The sequence below is a fragment of the Alligator mississippiensis genome, chromosome 9 (assembly GCF_030867095.1).
Source record: "Alligator mississippiensis isolate rAllMis1 chromosome 9, rAllMis1, whole genome shotgun sequence".
NCBI classification, from domain to species: domain Eukaryota; kingdom Metazoa; phylum Chordata; order Crocodylia; family Alligatoridae; genus Alligator; species Alligator mississippiensis.
Window position 1 is genome coordinate 53,757,337 of NC_081832.1, and position 22,089 is coordinate 53,779,425.

Here is a 22,089-nt window from a genome sequence, read left to right on the forward strand (position 1 = left end):
TAATGCAGTGGGCTATGTGAAAAACTAAAGGATGAGAAAGATATTTTGCTTCCTCACATCTTCCGTAAATGAATAGTTACTGTTTTCAATGCTGCCATGTACCAGTAAGATCATTGATATATGTCTACAACTGTAGTCAATGGAATATAAAAATAAACTGGGTAGGTGGGGTGAATGGGAAGATTCTAATAGCCCCAATATCTTTCCTAAGTCAAAATGTCCATAGCAGAAATATATTACTTATCCACTGCCAACGTTCCCTTCAGATAATTCACTCTAATTGACTTCTTCAGGACTCCTCACTTCTTGATATTTGTGGTTGGACTGAAATTCTGAAATCACAGTGCTCACCATTCTTTCTTTCCATGATTCTATTATATGCTTCCAGATGCTCAGTATTATCTTGCTTTCTCTAAGCAGATGTATTAGACAGTAACCAGACATAGCATCCCATTCCCTCAAGAAATGTTTGCAAGACAGAATTTACATTTAGCTTTAGTACGTTTGCTTTGACTTATCCAGAAAATCTTCAGTACACATATCCAAGCTCCATTGTTTCTCCTCACTTATTTTGCCTCCCAAGAGTCAAAATGGAAGTCTTGCATGAAATGAGAAAAGACTGCCTGGTTTTAAACTATCACTGGCACTTAGTGAGTGCAGATTGTGGTCAGGTGACTGTGTGAATTAGTCCAATGACAGGTTTGAAAATTAATCAGAGGTTTGCTGTATTGAAATAAGCCTAAAAAACCAGAGAGATTGTTTTTGTGTATGAACTGCATTTGTCCAGTGTTCTCATACCCACAGAATAAAAGTGGCATCTGTTATTTTAGTTATTTTAGTGGCTGGAGTTATTCTTATGAATAGCTGGGACCATAGTCTATCAAGGAAAATCATCCGAAACAAACGTATTTCCAGAAAATTCTAAATTGTGTTCATTTAAACAGCTGGCTCCCAAGTCGTGCTGTTATGTAAAAGGAAATCTCAAGTAAACTATCTTCCTCTCATTTTATTTTTTTCTTTTTAGTGTCTGATACATTTTTTTCAAATAAGCATCAAAAGAGATGATACCAAATCACCTTGAAGGATATCCCATATAGTACAAAGACATCATCTTTAACAGAGAAAACATATAAATCACAAAACCAAGACTCCAAGCTGAATGTCTGTACTTCATTATATACAGTGCAGTGCTGACTGGCATTAGTTATACATTCAGTGAGAACACTGTGAAATGATTTCTGCATAGATCACTGCACTAAGCCACACTTTCACTTTGGAAAGCAATGGACATTGCTGTTGCTGATTATCAATAGTGACCATATCAGTGATGCAAAGATCAGGCAATCTGTAGTCAGAATTACAAAACATTCAATCTTTACTGTAACTTAAAATTATTACTTTTTACCCTTAGCTCGTTCCTATTTGATGTGAAATGTCAGTGTTGACTGGCGTTGAGGGAATGGAAGCAAATCTTGCAGCCTGCCATTCATTTATAACAAAGTAATGGAATAATTACAGGTGAATGCAAAAACTGTTTTGCATTACAACGGAAACCATGACAATTTAATATTTTTACAGGCAGTGACAATCATTTAGGGCCCTACTCTGCTCCCAGTGAAGCCAACATCTAATCTCCTTTAGAACTAAACAATGCAGGAATGTGGCCTTATTTTGCATAACAAGGGAAGATTTCTTCCTCCTATAAATGTCTCTTACAAAGTAGATATTTTCTATGTGTGCATGTGTGTGTGAGCATTAGAGAGGGAAAAAAAGAGAGAGATATTATAAAAAAGACAAAGAATACACAAGATTTGAAGGGACTTTCTCTAGAGCACTGATTCCAGTTCTATGCTATCCCAGGCAATCCCATCAGATCATCCATTTCTTAAACTGATTAAGCTTTTGCATAAAAGAAGCTTGCTGTTTTTGCCCCCATTATATCAGGTTTGGAAGGATATTGAAGAACTTCACTGTTCTGATGATTAAATTTTTGTGCTAATTTATTCATGGCCAATTCTTGTCTATTTGTTTTTGTGCCAAATTGGCCTTCAGTTTAAATAGTTCTCTTTCCCTGGTGTTTACCCTTGGCCAGTTGACATCAATCATATGTTCCCTCAGTCTTCATTTTATTAGGCCAAAAACAGAAAAGTCTTTTAGTATGACAGGCTTTGTATTACCCAGAAAATCTTAGTAACCCTTCTCTGCACCTATTCAAGATTAATTAAAAGCAGATCATGGGTAGCCAGAGTTGTACATGTGTGCCAGATGAGGTCTCACCACTGTCTTGTACCAGGGCCATTAACCTTCTTCCTTGACCTACTAGAAACATCATGCCTAGTAGCTCAGAGCAGGGGCAAGCAAAGTCCAGTCTATGGGCTGGATTGGGCCCACAGTGGACTCCATTTCCCAGCAGCCTTTGCCCACATCGCTGTGGCTGGTTTCCACAGAGACCCCAGGAGGGGTGGAGCCATGACAGTGCAAGGCCACAGTTTCCATGGAGACTGGCCCCAGCAATGCTGGCAGAGCATGCAGCTGAGTGAGGACTGGGATCTTGCAGCAGCGAAAGCATGGTCCAGAGCCAGGGCAGACTGCAGTCTGCTGCCTGCAAGCCCTGGGGCAGGAGCATGCAGGCAGTGGATCACGGCTCTGCCCTGGCTCCAGACCACGTTGTCACCACTGTAAGATCCCAGCTGCAGCCCTGGAGCAGCTCCCTACCCAGCTGCATGCCCTGGCAGTGGTGCTGGGACTGGTCTCCATGGAAACTCTGGCTCCACACTGTCATAGTGCTTTCCATGGAAACCAGTGGCAGCGACATGGACAGGGGTTGCTGGGAGTCTGGCCGCTGTCTGGACTTGCCCTTTTGCCCACCCGTGGCTTAGAGTCATCCAGGTCAACCACTGTACTCCTGTCCTCCTCCTCAAACTGATGGTTTACCAGCCCATAACAGACATTCTTCTTACTAGTTCCTAGCACAATAACTTTGCTTTTTATAATAATACATTGCATCTCATTTCTGTAACTCCAAATCTAAAGGTCTTTCAGTTCTTCCTTTCTATTTTAGTCCTCGTAAGTATAATTTTGTGTCAACAGCAACTTTTTTTTTATCATCAGACTCCCAATTCTTGTGCCAATGTGGTTAATTAAAATATTAAATGAGGCCAGTTTCAAGACCAATTTTTTATGGAAGTCCACTAGTATGAGTTTGATATTTTCCTTCTTAACACTGTTACCTCTAATGAAAATTGAGACAATGCATTCATTTGCTTTTTGAACAATAGCTATTTTTTTTGTAATTCATCCTAATTACATAGCATTCCCACTCTTGTTCTTTGTTTTCATTTAATGTATATCAAAATAAATTTTATCTTTTCTTTCATATCTTTTGCAATGTTTAACTTAGCCAGACATTTGGCAGTTCTCACTTTATCCCTGCAATTTTTTTACTTTAAAGATATAGCTTTTTTTCCTGATCAGTTCTTTTTCCCCCAACCCTTGCAGGCTCTCTGTTTATCCCCCCCAATATCCTTTTTAAGGTAGTCAGTCAATCAATTAGGTTTGTTGCTTACTTTTTGTCCCTTGCTGGGTTATAAGTTTCAGATAGTATTCTCATTTGTGTCTTAAAGGAATTCCATTTTCCGTATATTCAACCATCTCAGTGCAGTTAGTTGAGTTCACTAACAAATTATCTTTGTTAATCAAAGTACTTCAGTGGTTTATAATTGATATACACAGAACGATAGCAAGAAGAAAAATACTGCAAATCAAACACACCAAAAATGTTTCCAAGGCAAAACACACATGTTTATGAGCATGTTTAACATTACCCATGTAAATAAATTTAGTTTCATGCAGAAGTGGCTGTAGGATGGAGTCCTTTGTCTTTTGGGAAAACCTTGAGCATTATCACACATTTCTATTCTAACCTATGTAAAGCACTTAAAGTTCCAATCTTATATAAAGTTAATACATGCTAACAAAGAATCTAGGTCTTAATCCACAATAAGAGGTCAGTGGACAATAACCTACACTTAAAAACTTGGCAAATAAGCTGTAAGTGAAAACATGGGAATGGTGTGCCTGATATCCTCTCATTTCTCTGCTGCTTCCCTCCCACTTTTTGTCTCTACATTCTTCATCTACATTTATGTTTGGCCCATGGCAGGCCTGTACAATGCAGAGGAAAGCTAACTAAAATTCTGGTAAAATCTGTAGGTCCTCAGAAGCTGAAACACCTCTGATATCCTGGAAGGTGGGTGCCAGTCACATTAAACTGTGCCTGAAGGCTACCTCAGGCATTTCTCCTACCACACAGGACCAATTTTAGGCTGCATCAGGTTACTACATCAAAAGGAGCCAGTGGGAGCCAGGTGCACAGCCAAACTGGCTAGTGAGTTCAACATGTTGTTATTTTGCGTACAAACCACCAGTTTGATATAGACAAAAGCTCTGAAAGCCTTTTAGTCAACAAGCACATCATTTTCATTTGATGGCCTACTTTCTCCAGAAGGCATCTTTTATTTTTGTTCTATTTCATTTAAAGACAGACAGAATCTCTTCTGATGTGCCCATGATAAAAGTGGATCTGCTTTTGCTCTTTGGAGCCCAGTGACTTCATTAGCAAGTCTAAATCTGGAATAAAGCATTAAGCATAAAAGGGAAGAGAGGCAACTGACTTCCACTATGCATAAACTGCAAAATCCAGCTAAGAAGATCAGTAAATGTTGAGGAAATGGGCCTTTACTGACTTCCATGCAGCTGTACCAACATTGATAGCAGGACCTGAGATAGATAATTAATTGCAAGTTAGTTTAGCATTGTTTACAAGAGCTACCATTACACCAGCAACCATAGCATAGACATTAAGCCTATGCAAAGCAGCTAGTATTCACTTCAGATTCAGATTTGGCTGATTTGGCAGACAGTGATTTAATTCAGTGATTCGAATCACTGTCCTGATTTGACTCGACTGAATCTGATTCGGGGATTCGACAGCAGCAGAGAATCTCCAAATCTCTAAACTGTTCATTCCCCGGCCCTCTCCCAGCCCAGCAATGGCTGTCCTGCTTGCCCCAGCTCCCAGCACTTGGGGAAAAAAAAGCTCTGGCTCAGCAGGTGCTGCCAGGTGAGGGGGCAATCCCTGCTGCCCACTGCTGTCCCACACTATATGAGGGGCTGTGCACAAGCCCCTGATGCCCCAAGGCTATACCAGGAGCGGTGAGTCCTGGGGCTTTTCTTGGCTTTTTTTTTCTTCTTAAAGAGCCAGAGCCCTGGTAGGTGGGGCAGCTGGGGGCGGGGGGAGTGGGGGAGCAGGAGGGAGGGTTGAGAGGGCTCATACAGAGCCCCCCATGCAGTGTGGGGCCGTGGAGGGCAGTGGGGATTGCTCCCTGCCCAGTAGCACCTGATGAGCACCAGGGCTTTTTTTTTAAAGTATGAAGCTGGGGGGGCAGGGGCAGCCATGGTGGGGCGGGGGGGAGTGGGCAGGGGTCAGGGGGCCGGGGGAGCAGGGGTGGTTGGGGGGGCTTGCAGGGTTCTCCCCATGGTCCCCTCCCCCCTGCCCAGCCCCTCCTCCTCTGCCCCTAGTACTTACCAAATGCAGGCACCGGGGACTGCCCAAATCATCAAAGTTCTCTGAATCTTTGCCAAAGATTTAGAGAGCTTTGAATCAATTCAAACCTTTACATTGGTCCCCTGATTAGATTTGGATTTGGAGATTTGGCCACCAAATCGGGCTGAATATCCTCTGAGTCAAATCACCACCCAAAGCTTCACACAGCCCTAATAGACATACCCTAAATAGTGTAGTAAGACTTACCTATGGGTGACAGGAAAAAACAAAACAAAACAAAACAAAACATCTCCACCCTTCTCCCTCTTTTGCTCCCTCTCCTACCTCTAAGAAGGGGAACCTGCAATTTAATTTTTTTTTCATGTATTATAAAAGATACTTTACCTGATAAGAGAAAAGAAGTCCCCTGCTTAACCCAACTTAGTTCAGGCCTGCTAAGCAAACAACTATTACCTGACAATAGCTACTCACTAAGAATCAACCAACTCAGCTGCAGATAATTTAAAGAGTCACAGGTGCAGCAGCAAGCAGTCAACAGGAACTCTGCCAGTGGGGGGAATTTGACAGCCTAAGACCTCAGGTAGCCTCAGGTTTACTTCTGCTACATGCTCCAAAAGGAATGATTGTTTGAGAAAGTTACAGTATAGCCTCGGGAATTGTATTCAGCAAACATAGGTCTATTAAAAATTTTTGGGAAGCTGATTTCATTTTCTCAGTAAATGTTTATACCTGCTAAATCAATGTGGTCTCTTTTCAAGCCTCATCCCAATCATTTAGCTTATGGTGCAGGGACAGAATTTAGCCCAGAATTTGGTTTTCTGAATTATAGTCAGGCCTTTGAATAAGGAATGGTGTGTTGTTTAATTTGACTTTCAACTACACTCCTCCACTACCAAATGGCAAGGTAGGCAAGGTATACAAACGTTTTAAGCCTTTCTCTTCATTCTGTAATCTAATTTTCTTTTTGATTTGGCAGAGCCAGATTTATGGAAAATGGCACCATTGGCTAACTTGTATTTTGATGCCCTCCCACTCCCCTAAAGTAGTGGTGCTGCTGCAGGCAGAGGTAGAGGCAGGTGGGTAAGGCTGAGGGGCACAGTCTGGCATGGACACAGAGCAGCATGGTGTGCCAGGTGAGCAGGCACTACTGCTGCTGTGCAGGAGCAAGGTGTGTGAACAGGAGCAGGCCCCACCCTGTCCACACATGCCCAGCCAAGCTTCTTCTGAGCTGTGGCTGGAGGCAGGGGGTGGGCTAGGCCAGATACCACTCCTCCTGCTCAGGGTGGAGATTGGCTGGGGCACGGTGCAATGGGGGAGAGCACTGCTTTGAGTGTGAGCTGCTCATACATGTGTGTGTGTGTGTGTGTTTGGCACCCCCTGACAATAGTGCCCTGAGAGGTCACCCATGTTACCCACCAGTAAGGCTGACCCTGTGATTTGGAGAACTGGGTACATATTGTTAAACATATGCACATATCTTGAGCTCACTAATTCCCAAGCCCATCCTGACACTCTTGTGATTTTTAATGCGCTATTTCTTTGTAAAAATTCTCAATAAAGCAAACTCCTAAACTAATCCCTATCCCTTTTCAAATGTTTCTTCCGTTTCAGCTCTACTTTATTGCCTACCAGATTTATTACTAGAGATGTTCACATCATAAAATAAAGATATCAGTTTGCATGGATTGCTATTTGGCACCCTGATTCACTGTCTCAACAGACAAGATGCTCAAAAAATGAGAGCAGAACTTTCAGCTGGACAAAGATAAATTGGGGTCAAAACAACATCAGGAAGACTGCCCTGCCACTGCCAGTGCTTTACCTGGTTGGTACATACAGAGAACATCAGGAAAGATCATAATAAAAGTATTTCACTACATCTGTTATCTTTTGAATTATGATATCACTAAGTAGGCCAACTAACCCTTTAATTATAACATCCAGGAAATAGGGAAGCTTCAAGGACATGTATTCATAATGTTTTACAAGCCATAAGACTCAGGGAGTTGTTTGTATATGTTATATCACTGTTATAGAAGCTACTTTATTTAATGTCTTCACATGGGAAGATGTCATGCATCACACACATATTTGCTTTAAAATTAAACTGAAACACTTTCAAAAAAGGCTCTTTGACAAAGACGTTGAGGAATCTCCCTATCGTGCTTTTGAAACCTTGTTATGTGAAACAGACCTGACTTGAGCATATTAAATTTTTGATGCCACAGGGGAGGTACAATTAAATCTGATATCCAATGGCATATTGGTTGTTTGGTAAAAATACCATATATTGGAGAAGAAAAATATCTATTGTTATTGTCAATAAATAATTTATTCAGGCCTTAATGTTGTTGTCTTTGCAATGTATTACTCATAATAGACTTGCTACAGTGCCAATATGTATTGCAATATCCCAATAGGAACTGTTCAGATAAATCTGACCTTGCATTTTATCAACAACATAGAAAAAGGAACCAGAACAATCTAAACAATGTTTAACACCTTTAGCATCTGTTTGAAAGCAAAAATGAAAACTAACGTTCTCTTAGATAGCTCATTCACTGTTTATCTTGATGAAGGGAAAACAAGCAACAGAACAACTGTTGAACTGAATTACAATAAAATGTATGCTTTTCAGGCAGAAGAGCACAAAATCAGTTTTCATTTGGCATGCTAACTATGCTATATTTGAACAGAATGTTACATATTCATTTCATTCATCATTTAAAGGCAGATAATCAGGAAGTCATTATGTGGCCTACATTGGGCAGCTATTCGATTATAGCATAATTGAGCACTCTGTAATGCAGCCAAAGCTGACAGGTTGGGAATGCATAATATCCTTCCCATGATATTTTGAAGGGGCGGGGTGGGGAAAAGTATAGGAAAATCATGTTTGTTAGTCAAAACCTGCTGAGTGAGTGAAGGAGGTTGGAGTCTCCAGTACTACAGAATAAAAAGCCAATTTCACTTTTAAGACTATTAGGAAGGGGTTCGGTTTTGTTCATATGCGTGCTTTTGTCCTTGAGCTACTTATCCATTTATAAAGTATTATGATACAATAATAATTGAAAGCAGATCATTTTATTTTAACTGCTTATCTTTGCCATCCATTTAAGATAAATGTACATTCTAATAGAAAAATGGGAGAAAAGTCTACATTCAAGTAATTTTTTTTTACATTAAGTTCTGAACTTGGCTGATTGTGAGAGCAAGATTTTGATGATATTTAAAAAAATAATGGAAATGATATATATCCTTCTTGTTGGGTTGCTAAATAATTATTCTTGATTAATAGTGCAACAAACTACAGATCAAAGTGTTGTTTCTAGGTTCTTAATACCACTGATATTAGTAAAGTTATCTCATTTTAGGCTGTAGGCATCATGCTTACAATTTAATTATATTCTCTTGGTTGGTTTTAAACTTTGTACACAAGACATAGAGTCATGGATAGATACTTAAAATATCCAAATACATAAATGGCTGAGCTGAATGTGTATGTGTCTTCATTCCTTCATAAGGGCTTGAAGCTCTGGCTTTTTCTCATGTAAATATGCTCACATCAGTGGAAGATCTCACAGGGTTAGTTTTGGAAAATCTCAGTTTGCTCTCATTAATGTAAGAGAGAACAGTGCAAGTATATCTCCCACCTATTGGCAGAGGAGAGTGAAGAATACCTTTTAGTTCCTAGTTTCTTTAAACATATCTACTCAAAGAGACAGACTTGTCAGACTTCTTAGAGTTCTGATATATCTCCCACAGCAAACCACTCCAGTAGGCCAGTTGACACAAACCAATAATTTCCCACAGCAAGTACCTTAAATCCCTCAATGTACTGATTTGGCAAAAGTCTGAGAATATATATGTGCCTTTCAATGCACCCTATAAATTATGAGATCCAGGCTAACTGAGAAAAAAAAGAGGAAGCTAGTTCCAGAGACGCATGTTGTCCTTGGGGGAGGGGAGGGAAACAAAAAAAGTTGAGACACCAGTCCCTCCCAGTTTTAAATCAAGGTGATAGCTGAGAACACATGCTTACTGCAAGTCCTATATTATAGCCATAATAGCAGAAAGACGTCATCTCAGACAGTCATCTACCAGCTCCCAAATTCAACATTATAGAATAAGATCAACACCCTTAAGTTTTGTCTGTAGCAGGCCCCTGGTAGGGCTGTGCGAAACATCTGTGTTTTGATTTGGTTTCAGATTCGGCATTTTGGGGAGAGATTTTTTTGTTTTGGTGTTTTATAGGTCTGTGCAAAACAGCTGTGTTTCGGTTCGGTTCGGACTCAGTATTTTGGAGGGACAGCGATTCATTTTGGATCGCTGATCCATTTAGTTTTGGTCAAAACCATTTTGGAATTTCAACGCTGTTTCAGTTTTTTGGCAATAGGCTATAATGGGGGATCACAAAACTGCCTATAACATTGTCATTTCTTGCCCAATTCAGATGATGCTTTCAGAGATGCTAGCCCCTTCTGAAGCCATAAAGCCTGCGAAATTTCAAGGAGATAGGTCCTGCGGTTCTGGGGAACTGCACCTCAAGCTGTTCAAAGCAAAACTTGTGTCACGTGTGTGTGTAGGCAGAGTGGGATGAAAAATGCAGGGATGTTAGTCCCTTCTGAGGCCATGACGTTTACCAGGTTTAAAGGAGATAGGTAGGGGTTTCTGGGAAACAGCACCTCAAATTACTGAAAGCAAAACTCATGACATGTGTGACTTTGTGTGTGTGTTAAGGCGCAGCAGGATGAAAACTGCAGGGATAGAAGCCCCTTCTCAGGCCATGAAACCTGCCAGGTTTCAAGGAGATAGGTATAGGGGTTTCTGGGAAACTGCACCTCAAACTGTTCAAAGCAAAACTTGTGATGTATGACTTTGTGTGTGTGTTAAGGCGCAGCGGGATGAAAACTTCAGGGATGGTAGCCCTTGTTCTCACCCTCACAACTCCACTGCAACAAATAAGCCTCAGGCTTCTCAAAGATCTTATAGGTCTGGGCTTTCCCCAGCCAGGACTGTGCAGTGGGTGAAGTTTATCAGGTGCCTCCTACCCACCTTTCACCAGGGAGGTTCATGGTCCTGGCATTTCCTGGGGTTGCCACACCACTGGCAGCCTCCACCCAGACCTCCCTACCCTGGCAGGGTGCAGTTTTAGGTCATGCCCAGGATGATGTGGAGCCTCCTTCTTCCCATATAGGCCCAGCCCATATACCTCCAAGTTCTACCTGGCACAGGAGCTCAGCAGGGAGATGGTCTTCCCCTGCTGGCTGGTGAGAAACTAAGCTGCCGCCTCCAGCTCTGAGAGTGGGGCATCAAATGGCCACCCTCATTAGCACCTGTCCTGCCACATAAATAGCCCCTCATGTGGGTATGAGGCCTGCCAGGTTTCAGGCAGAGTGGTGAAGGGTTTCTGTGAAACTCCACCTCAAACTACTGAAAGCAAAACTTGTGTCACGAGTGTGTGTTAAAGGGTGTAGGTTGCAGCTGTGTTGGTCTAAGGACATAGCCCTGACAAGGTTCTCAGGGTCAATCTGATATCTTTTATTAGACCAAGTGAATAGTTGGAGAAATTCTTATTTGCAAGCTTTTGGGTTTAAAAGCCCTTCATCAGGCTGAGAAAGTATCTGCAGTTGGTGTGTGTGCTCTTCCTGGATGGAAGGAATAGTAAAGAAGCCAGAGGCTGGCATGCAATGCAGGCAAGAAATCAAGTCAGTGAACATGTAAACTGAGGTGTCAGGGGTTGAAAGACAGACAGGGAGTGGGGGAGGAGTGGAAGGGGAATATAGCAGGTAAAAGTGGACAGGTACCTGATACCTGGGGAGTCAGATATCAGGCAGGTTGTAGCGTGTCATAAATCCAGTGTCTATATTGAGTCTATGAGTTTCTATATCTAGGAGGTTGATGAAGTGAAGTTCATAGGCCCGACTGTGAAAAGTGGTTTGTATGCTTCCTCAGCCTGATGAAGGGTTTTAAACCTGAAAGTCCATGCCCCACAGATGACATCCCAGGCAGTTAAGCTCATCTATGTCATGACCCAATGATTTTGTGTGTGCTTCGGCACTGCAGAATTATTTCCCGCCACATGGAGCTTTCTTTGCACAGTGCAATTCTCAGCTGCAGAGAGAAAACCCCGGTGCAAAGGAGTTCCCGCCGCTCGCATGCAAATTCGTACCCCATTATTGGCTGTTTCTAAATTATTCCCACGTGGCGGCTAGCGATTGGCTTGCTAGCCGTATAAGAGGCTTGAGCAGTTTCCGCCCAAGTCGGAGATCTCCGAGAATCTCAGGAGGATCCTGAGAACCCCGATTCCGAGAATTCCGGGAGAAATCCAAGAGAATTCTGGCAAGGAGTCCATGATTACCTCACGGACTTCTACGTAAATCTCGGACCGAATGGTGGCTTGATCATCCATCAAGAGTCTCTCCCCGTCGCCGCACGATCCCTTGACATACCCTACCCTGCGCGCTCATTGAGAGTCACCTTTTGGACTCTCATTTCGGTCGTTCCACGGAGCCTAGCAAACTCCATGAGTGTGTATCCAGAGCTCTGTTCATGTTTGTTTTGTGGAGCCTAGCAAACTCCACGTGTGTCTTTTTGTAACTGCAACTCAAGAAAGTTTTTCCTGCCTGCACCGCGACTACCTACAGTGTAAGTAAAACAATCTTTAATCAGCCTCTACGCATCAGTGCCTAATTCTAGTTTGCCGTGCCGACCTTTTCCCCGGCCCACGTGCCCAGGCTGCTGGCCACAGCCCCTCGGCCCCGACAACCTAGAGCCTCACAATTCCACTGCAACCAGCAAGCCTCAGGCCTCTCAAAGATCCTAGGGGTCTGGGCTTTCCCCAGCCAAGACTGTGTGTGTGTGTGGTTGTTGGAGGTTACTAGGCACCTCCTACCCACCTTTTACCAAGGAGGTCCTCGGTCCTGGCATTTCCTGGGGCTCCCGCACCATTGGCAGTCCTACCAGGCCTCCCAACCCTAGTAGGGTGCAGTTTTAGGTCATGCCCAGGACCTGGGGTCTTCTCCTTCCCCATAGCCCCAGCCCATACCTCCAAGTTCATCCTGGCATGGGAGCTCAGCAGGGATATGCTCTTCCCCTGCTGGCTGGTGATGTAGTGAGTGTCGCCTCCAGGTCTGAGAGTGGGGCATTAAATAGATTTTTTTTAAATTAAAAAAGGAAATAGTTGTGGACGGAGTGAGGAGGGTGGGACTCACTTCATCTTCATGTGGAGCTTAGAGAACCCCAGCAATGGGATGTTCACCTTGAGAATCACCAGCTGCTCCACCAAACCAGGAACCAAGGAGGTGAGGCGGGATGTCACAACATCCCCAGCAATGCTGAACACCCCCTCACTTGGAACACTGATTGGTGGATAGGACAGGTGTTCCTGGGCAACCATGCCCAGATCCTGCCACATTTGGCTGCAGGTTGCCCAATAGGCCAAGGGGTTGCAGTCCAGCAGCTCCACATTCTCAGTGAGATAGGTAGCCACCGAGGCCTCTGTGCTAATTGCCCAAGGCTGGAGTCTGGTGCTTCTGGACTCCACCATTGAAGCCACACCCTTGGCCCACATTGGCAGTGGCTGTAGTGGAGAAAACTGGTTGCTGTTGGGAGTGCTGGCATGGGAAAGTGGATGTCCATCTTCCACGTCCCCCCACCTGTGCCCTTCTGCTTCCTGGACTCTGTTCCCCATCACCTCTGTCCAGTGATCCAGGGTTTTGTTGCCACATACGCTCCCCTTCACCCTCAGGTCACACATAGCCACTAGCACATGGACTGTACTGGATCACAATGGATCCAGTCATTTCTTGATGCCCTCCCTCAGCTGCTGCACCAGTGCCTGCACCTCTGGTGACAGCAGCTTGCTTCAGCCAGGAACATTGATCAACTGAAAATTCTGCATTTGTTCTCAAGTTCCCTCACTATGGGGATCACCTGGCTAAGGAAGGCATCACCAGTGCTGACGGTCTCAGTGGCCTCAAGGAATAGCTTGAAGACCACCAAGATCTGGGAGATGATATCCCACTCTGTTTTGTTAAGTGGGCCACTGATCCCAATCTCCCCAAGCAAGGCCATCTCATGGATGGCCTTCTGTTGCTCCACCAGCCTTTCCAGCATGAGGTATGCGGAGTTCCACTGAGTCTCCACAACTCGGATGATTTTGTGCTGCGGGACGTTCAACTCCACCTGGTTGTCCCACAGCATCTTGCCCCACTTGATGCTCCAGTGTAAGTAGCCCACCACCTTCCTGCATTTCAAAATGAGCTGGCCAGTTGTGAAGGCACCATCACCAAGAGCCCTGTCCCTCTTCAAGAGGTCCCTGACTATGAGGTGGAACTAGTGTGCGACACAGCAGATGTCAAGAAAGTTGGCATCATGGACCACCTTGGCCCCATTGTTGGTGACCATGAACCCATGGGTGAGCTTGCCCTGCCCAATGAGCCACCCCTGCACCATGCAGTTCATGGCCACCATGATCTCTGTTGCCCTGTGGGACTCATCCACCACCTTGGCTTGAAGGAGAGTCCACTGATGGCCTAACTGATGGCACCAGTGCCCTGTGGGGTAGAAGTAGATATGATCTCCCCCCCCCCCCATCCAGATGTCCAAGGTGAAGTGCAAGGCCACCTATGGACCTGCCTTGCACAGCTCCTTGCTCAAGTAGTCCCTTCATGCCTCATACAGGGAGGGCACCACCATCCTGCTGAAGGTGGCATGTGTGGGCACTTGGTAGGATGGGGCCACAAGTACCATGGGCTGCCTGAACCCTGGCCACTCAATTGGGGAGAAGGACTGGCCATCCAGAGCAAGCATTTCCCCAATGCTCTAGGTAATCTCGCTTGCCTTTGCAATGTGCCCCCCTTTCTGTCCACTTTTGTCCCACTGTTCATGGGTGGCCTGCCTCTGCTTCTTGGGGATGGGGGCTTTGGAGCAAAACGGGGACTTCTTTTTGGGCACACTTCCACTAGTGCAAGGCTGAGGAGGAGCAAGGGCAAGGGGGTGGTGCCTCCTGAGATGTATCAGCATCCCCATAGTGCTGAAGTATTTCACCTCCTTGTCCCAGCTGGTCTTACATCATCAGTGCACGCAGATAGCATATGTGGGGTCATCTGCCACCTCAAAATGATCCCACACCACACTCGCTTCTGGGGTGGAGGTTCAGATCCTGCCTGATCCCCCTCCTCAGCAAGTAGAGGCAGAACAAGAGGAGCAGCTGACTCAGCTGAGCCACTTGCCTCCACAACCTTAACATCAACCTCCTGAGAACTGCCTTCTGGGGAAGGAGACCTGGATCTAGGGGAACTTGGAGAAAGTGGAGTACAAACTCAGATTCATCCTCGGTCCTCAGAATTTCTTTTGCTAAGGTGGTTGTGTCCCCTGCTTTCTTATCTAGCTCCTCCTCTGGCACTGGTAGGCTCAGCCTGGAAACTGAAATGGGGGTGGAGGAGACTGTCATGCTGGTGCTGCTTATCATGCCGGTGGTGCTGGGGGTTATTATTATGGCTGATGTTATTGGAGAGGGTGTAGATGCAGGCACTGGTCCCAACTCCTTGCTGCCAATAGCCCCATCAGCCTCGTGCCTGCTAGTGCTAGGAAAGAGGGTGCATTTAAGTTTGGGGGAGGGGGAACTGACAGCTTTCCCTCTGCCCTCTCTGGCTCCCCAGCCAGAAGACCTGGCACCTGCCTTTCCAGCACATTTCATATTTCATGTGCTGGAAAAAAATGTGCACTGGTGTGAATGTGTGTGTAATGTATCTGTAGTGTTTTCCTGCAGTGCACAGTGATGAGACACTGCCAGGCAAAGCACTGCTTTCTTTTTGTTTGGAGGTGGGGGGGGGGATAAGAAGAACAAATAAAAGGATTTTTGGAGGCAGAAACAGTTGCAATGGATAACAATAGGGAGGGTAGGCAAGGGTAACAGGAAAAGATTGGCTGCAACTTGATAGGAAGGCTCTACCAAGCTGCAAGCTTACAGCTGCTACTCTCTGCTGCTGCTCTGCTGCTACACAGACACAGATGCAGCTGCAAAATGGCAGAGAGCAGTTCACAAACAACCTTTTATGGTGTTTTTCTGTCCCTCCCCCAGACCATTGGGACTGGAAGGGACCTCAGGGATAGCTCATTGTCACTGGCCAGCTACAGATGTCAATATCAGAGCAGTCCTCCCCCCTCTTCTCCCCCTCCCTCTTCTTAGTTTCTCTTTTCCTGTAAGTCCACCTTTGAAACAGTCCACAACATTTCCAAAACATTTTGGAAGGATCTGTTTCATTTCAGAGCTGTTTTGGAGCCTTGTGTTTCATTTCAGATTCATTTCAGTGTCCAAATATGAAACTAAAGGAAATGGCCACTGAAATTTTGCACAACCCTAGTCCCTGGCTTTCTTAGGGAGAGGTGATGTCAAGCACACCCCACCCACTTGGGACTTCTTGCATGCTTCAAATTCACAAGTGTGGTATTGGAGCTGCTCTAAAGGCCCTCCCTATGACTGCTCTTAAACATACTGGAGACAGAAGCTTCAAGAATGAAGAATATTCCAGCTCATGGCACTATCAAAAGGGAGATTTATGAAACAAACTATCTTCTATTTTTTTAATTAAAAAACACTGTCCTCTGATTTTTCCAGCACTACAATGAAAAACTACCCCCCTGCCCACAATTTTGTACCTAAGCTATAACCAAAATAAATATATCCTTATTTTTTTTTTGAAGTTCTTATGGAAAATTCAATTTCCTTAAAACATGCATTTTCCTGCAATGCTTGCAGCCCCAAATATCCAAAAGCAACAATAGTACAATGGAACTTTTAGCAATGACTCTCACTCTCCAAAACTGAGCAAGTAGTAAAAAAGTAAATACAAAACATAAAGAATAGCAAACAAATTGGGGGTAAAAGTTATTTAGTGTAGGTCTGATTTTGGTGAGTACTGAGCACTCCCAGCTCATACCAGCATTCAACACCTTCCAGATTGGGCTCCTTCAGTTAATAATTGCTCTTTTGGTGAACAAATACTTATGAATGTAGGGGACTGGCCTCAATGGCTGCAAATACTTCCTCCAGTCCTTTGTCCTATGTTTTTTAAAATGTCAAAGTTCTTTCCAAAAACATTTGTGAAAAAGTCAAAGAAGTGTACAGTACCAGTGACGCACGGCTATTATCTTCACTTCCAGTCTGATCTTTGATTACTGTAAGTGGCTGTACTTTCACTGAAACTCAATACATTACAACACATGAAGTGCATAATCAATGAAAACTGGTAAGCGAAGTTTTTCATTGAGCAAGGCTTGGAAGGCCAGAGATAATGGTTTCCTGGAGAATGCAGTTTCATTGTACAAAGGAAATGAAGAGAAGCTCTTTGAGGCAGTGAAGATCTCATCTGTACCTTGATTTCCCACACACTGCAATTTCCTATTCTGGTTTTCTTCTACCACTTGTGCTGAGTGCTTTCCCCATTTCATTCCCATGCCATATATAGGGTGGCCATTTGTCTGGTTTTATAGAGGACAGTCCAGTTCTCTGGTCCTCTGTCCTCTATTGATATGAAACTGGACACCTTTATGTCTTCTACTGTTCATTGCTTGGCACCCCCCACTGCTGACACCACCGTGGCCACCTGCAGGAGCTCCCTGCTTGGCCTGCCCCCACCACTGACACTGCCATGGCTGCCTGCAGTAGCTCACTGCTTGCCACCACCAGGCCACTGCTGCCAGTGCCACTGTTGCCACCTGTGGGAGCTCGGCGTGCTCCCCTCCAGCCTCAGGAGGCACGCAACATTCATGGTGGTGGAGACAGTTGCACTAAATGCAACTGTCCTCTATTCTTGAAGTACCTTGATGGCCACCCTAGCCATATAACAGGAGGATGGTTTGTCAGAAAGGGCACCAAAAAAATGTTAGGTGAGTGGTAACTCTCTATATTGCCTAGGCTCAAAACTGTAGAAGAATGCACTGTATTAAAAAACTTATCTCAATCATGACATTGGTCCAATAAAAAATATCATAATATTGTTTTTTTCCTCTCACATATTTCCTCACAGCCCCAGTATAATTCCTGCACTACTAAAACATATGGCTTAAAGTGACCCATTAACCTTTCCTTTTCCCCCCTCTCTTGTGCTTATTTAGTCAACCAAAGACATATCTTCTATGGCAATATTTCAGCAGGGGGGAAATCCATTTTGCTTCAGAATTCCTAAAGAAGGCAAGAGTATGTTCAATTAGTCTCCAGATGCAGTTCTCATGATTGACTGCCATACACAGCAAATAGAAAAAAACATTATCTACCATCCTTTGCGTGAAACATTGTAGGTTTTAGTAGAATTTCTGATCTGCCTTTCTATGGATCTTTTAATGGAAGATACTTTTCTCTTTTAGGATGAACCAGCATCTGGAAAAGATTATAATTTTATTTTGCTGGTTGGACCCTTTAGGGTGAAATGTTAAGGTCCTCTACACAGGTATCAGTGCCAACTCATATTACCAATACAATTACTTTGTAATTAGATTAGAATATTAATTTTCAATTATGTTATTACTTATTCTGTAACTGATGCTAATTTATTTGTAATCCTGCATAGTTTTAGTCTATGTTAAGTTATTCAAATTGTTGTCTTCTAAATTGTTTTTATTCAGTATTTCTCAGTTCACTCTTGAATTCTTGACTTTCTGTATTCTACCCCTAACAAACAAACACTGCAGCAAATCTACCATGACAATGCTCAACTGTATTATTATTTCAGAGGTAATTTCTCCCTTTTATTTAAAGAACAGCATAACTTTTAGTGCACTGCATTCTCTCAGCTTTGTTACCCACTTCTATAAAACTATACAACTGCCAGGTCTGTTGGGAATTACAGCCAATGAGGAAAATGTGAAGGACAGTATATAATCAAAATTAAAATAACTTGTCAAAATTTTGATCTGTCATGTTGTTGGGTTAAATCAAGATGAACAGTTTAGTGAGTCTTTTCACTTTTTAATATGGCAGCAGAAGAAACTCTATAAGCAAATCATACTGTAGCATCTTAATCATCCAAAGAATGTGAAGGTGATTTATTTTACATGTTTCATTTGCAGTTGCTTTCATTCCATACAAAATTGACACCTGACATTCTGATTATCTGGGGGGTTCCCTCATAGGTTTGCTGGGCAATTCTGTACAATAACCATGGGTGCCTACAGAAGTGATGTTTCATCACAGGATGGCCCCCCTGAAAGCACTCTACAACTATGCCCCGACAGAAGCAGCTCCAGAGCACTTTAAAAGTTCCTGATTGCACAAGTGAACCCTCATTATATGAGGGTTCATTTGACCACGCTCCAAAGTGGAGCACTTTCATTAACTTGTGTCAGTTCATGCCAAGCACAGGGATTGGCTGATGCAGCCCAGTCCCACCCCCAGGCTGCACAGGAGAGAAGGTGGGGCAGGTGGATTGGAGGCCCCCCTGAGAACCAAGACAAACTCCCTCCTTTCCCCTTCCATCCTGAAGACAGTACCAGAGCTGGGAAGGGGTGAGAGTGGGTCAAGGGGAGAGAGGCTGCAGACATACAGCTGGCTCCAAACTGGAGTTCAATCCCTAAATCCCCTGGATCCAACAGAGAACATCTGTTGGGTTGGGGGTATGACTGTAACTCATGGTGCTTCCTCTGAAGTGCCATGAGGTACAGTGGTGAGCTCCATGTCTGTCAGTACCCCTTATGCCTGTGTGACCAAGGGTGTTCCATCTAAATGCACAGTGAATTGGTAAAACTGAATCATTTGTTATGTTTGACAGGAGTCAAGATGTGCATGAAGTTGGGTGTTATACAGCAAAGAATACATCTGAAAAACCTAAGGGTAATTCAGTTGCTGGGGAAAAAAAATCAGATTAGAAAAACACAAGGGATGGTTGTATCTCTGGAATGAATTCTGAATTAAGCATTTGCAATTTGGAGGAAATTCCATATTCAATGCTAGGCTGCATTTCTGTATTTCCCATTAAGTGCACCCAGACACTAACTGCAAAATATTGACTCATGTTATCTATAAATGATCATTAGATGTTGTACAAGGAAGGGGTTATATTTAATTGAGCTTGTTTCTATTTCATAAGCAGAGGCATAGGCGGAGGGAGAAAATATTATTTGGCGGGGGCTGAGCATATGTGCGCTTGCACATGTGCACATCCCCCCCCCCTCCAGCAGGTAAGTCTGTTGTGAGGAAGGAGTGTGGGGAGGAAGATCCAGGCCCCTGTGGTGAAAGTGTGAGTGGGGCAGGGACAGGGCACAACTGGGATGAATGGGGTCCGAGGGTTGGGGCGGGTATCATAGGACACTTGGAGTCTGGGCAGTTTGTCCAAGGGCACGGCGGGGTGGGGCTCCTGCCACTGAGAGCACCTTGATGGAGGCCCTCCACAGGGCAGGGGACATGGCACAGTCAGCACACGGCAGGCAAATGGCATTGTGCTGCTCCCAGGGCAGCAGTAGCAGGGTGTAGAGCCCAGTCCACAGTGGCAGCCCACATCCTCCCTGCACACAGATCTAGGGGGCGTGTGCCCCCCTGGGACTCCACTGGGGTGCGTGCAGTGCTGGGAGCCCCCCTGCCATGTGCCCCTGGATCAGCTGCTTGGGCTCTGAGTGTCCCATGACCTCCCCAGCCACTGGGCCCCATTTACCCCAGTAACTGCCCCACTCCTTCCCTCACCACAGAGGCCTTGGTTTCCCAACCCATGCCTCTTCCTCATGACAGACTTACCTGCTGTGGTGGGCAGTTCTCTACACGCTGCTGGGCTGCTTCAAGCTGCGGCTGCACATCTATGCCTATACACTCTCCCTCCCTCTGCTGCAGCCTCCCGGAGCTCACACCTGGGCTTCCATGTGGCCCTCTGTGCTGCCACTGCTGCCATACATTTGCGGGGGATAAGCCCCATTAGCCCCAGCCTTCTACTGCCTATGAGCAGAGGAAACATTGACCTTCACTGGCATGCCGACAAAAGATAGGTGAATTACTTTTAATGTAGTAAGAAACAAGCCAAACCTTTTCCTAAATGAACTACACTTTATGAAGGTTTTTTTGGGGGAAAAATTTCCCCTCTCAAATTTGAACAGATCTCCAGCTTCTTGTATTTCCTGATTCTTAAATAGAAAGGAAACAGGGATACTATAAGAATAACTTTTATTTATGGTATATCTGAGCTGGCTGAATAAACCCCCAGATAAAAAGTGAATGGCAGGCAACACTAGTAGTCTTGGGAGAAAAAACAGTTCTCGAGAAATTTCAATTCAATTATATAAACTAAGAAATTTGGATCTAAGTTGTACTAAATCCAGATAAGAGCTTTGTCAAAGTTATTCAAATCTATACTTTTGTGCAAACCTCTCTCTAGTTCAGCTGTAATCTGGATAAGGGTCTAAGTGTTTGGCTCCTCAAGTTCTGAACATCTTGAAAGTCACTCAGCACTAATGTTAGCAGTTGTCTTTTTATGAGGGAAAAAGAGATTGAACATTGAAATTCCCATGATTTCTCTAATGTTGCTCTAAGTTAAAGAAATGCAAATAATCTTTTTGCATCCAAAATGAAATGCCAGTAAATTTGCCTAGGTCAAAATAGTTAAATGAGACAGTAGTAATGTGGCATGGGGAGGGAGCAAGTCTTCTACAACTTGTAGGCTTGATGGGCTTGGATCTATCCTCAAAAGCACAGTATAATTTTTCTTGAAATTATTAAGTACATCTACATGCATGCCATAATGTGCAGTAGATGTTTTTACTGCTCATTAAAATATCACATAAAAAGTGACATTATGCTAATACACAGTAAAATAGTCTATTGCACATTAAGTATCACTAAAAAAATAGCATGAAAATTTACTAGTGCATAGTAGTGCAGCCTAATCCACATTAATTTAGTACCTCACATTGAAAGTATGAAATTTAGTGCGCATTAGAAAAAGCACGTTAATGCACATATAGATGCCTTTACATGTAGATGCATAGATGTCTAGAACTACAATGTGTTTCTAAAGGAAGAATTGATTCTCTCCCTATGGATTATGGCATTCCTATACTTCATTTCCTGTGACATACAGAGGGTGTGTACATATGAAATTAATGCCATGCAATAAACTCAGGTACATAACATGCTGGAGCGTATTGGTCCTGGGTAGCACATGCGCCTGGGACTACAGCACATTGAGCTGGGTTGGAGCAGCCCTGGCTGGCAGAAGACCCAGGGGGTTAGCCTGGTAGCTCGGGGCTGCTCTGACTTGGTTCAATGTGCTACATAAGGGCTGGCTTGGGCATGAGGGTGCTCTACTACAGGGAGAGCCAGCAGGCAGCCTTGCACTGATGCACCCTGGTGCCATAGCTAGCCTTGCCAATGTCTACACATGCATTGCTGTGCACTAAAGAATGCCGCTGTAGGATAGTACTTGTGTGTACAAGTACTAACCTACAGTGGAGTTAGTTAGTTTCCTGTGGTGTAATAGGGCCATATGTGTAGGCCCTGAGACTTTACAGTGGAGCTAATTAGGCAGCTCCACAGTAAA

The 22,089-nt window shown here is 44.1% G+C and overlaps 1 protein-coding gene and 1 long non-coding RNA gene across 2 annotated transcripts in view; one reads left to right on the forward strand and one right to left on the reverse strand.

Annotated features, from left to right (window-relative positions):
• The window catches only part of TENM2 (teneurin transmembrane protein 2), a 2,247,577-nt gene that overhangs the window by 1,467,662 nt on the left and 757,826 nt on the right, over window positions 1-22,089 (reverse strand). The window lies entirely within an intron of this gene.
• On the forward strand, window positions 6,102-8,622 carry LOC132243398 (uncharacterized). The gene is made up of 3 exons (XR_009454931.1): window positions 6,102-6,146; window positions 6,543-6,734; window positions 7,178-8,622. It is a non-coding gene; the product is annotated as an uncharacterized LOC132243398 (long non-coding RNA).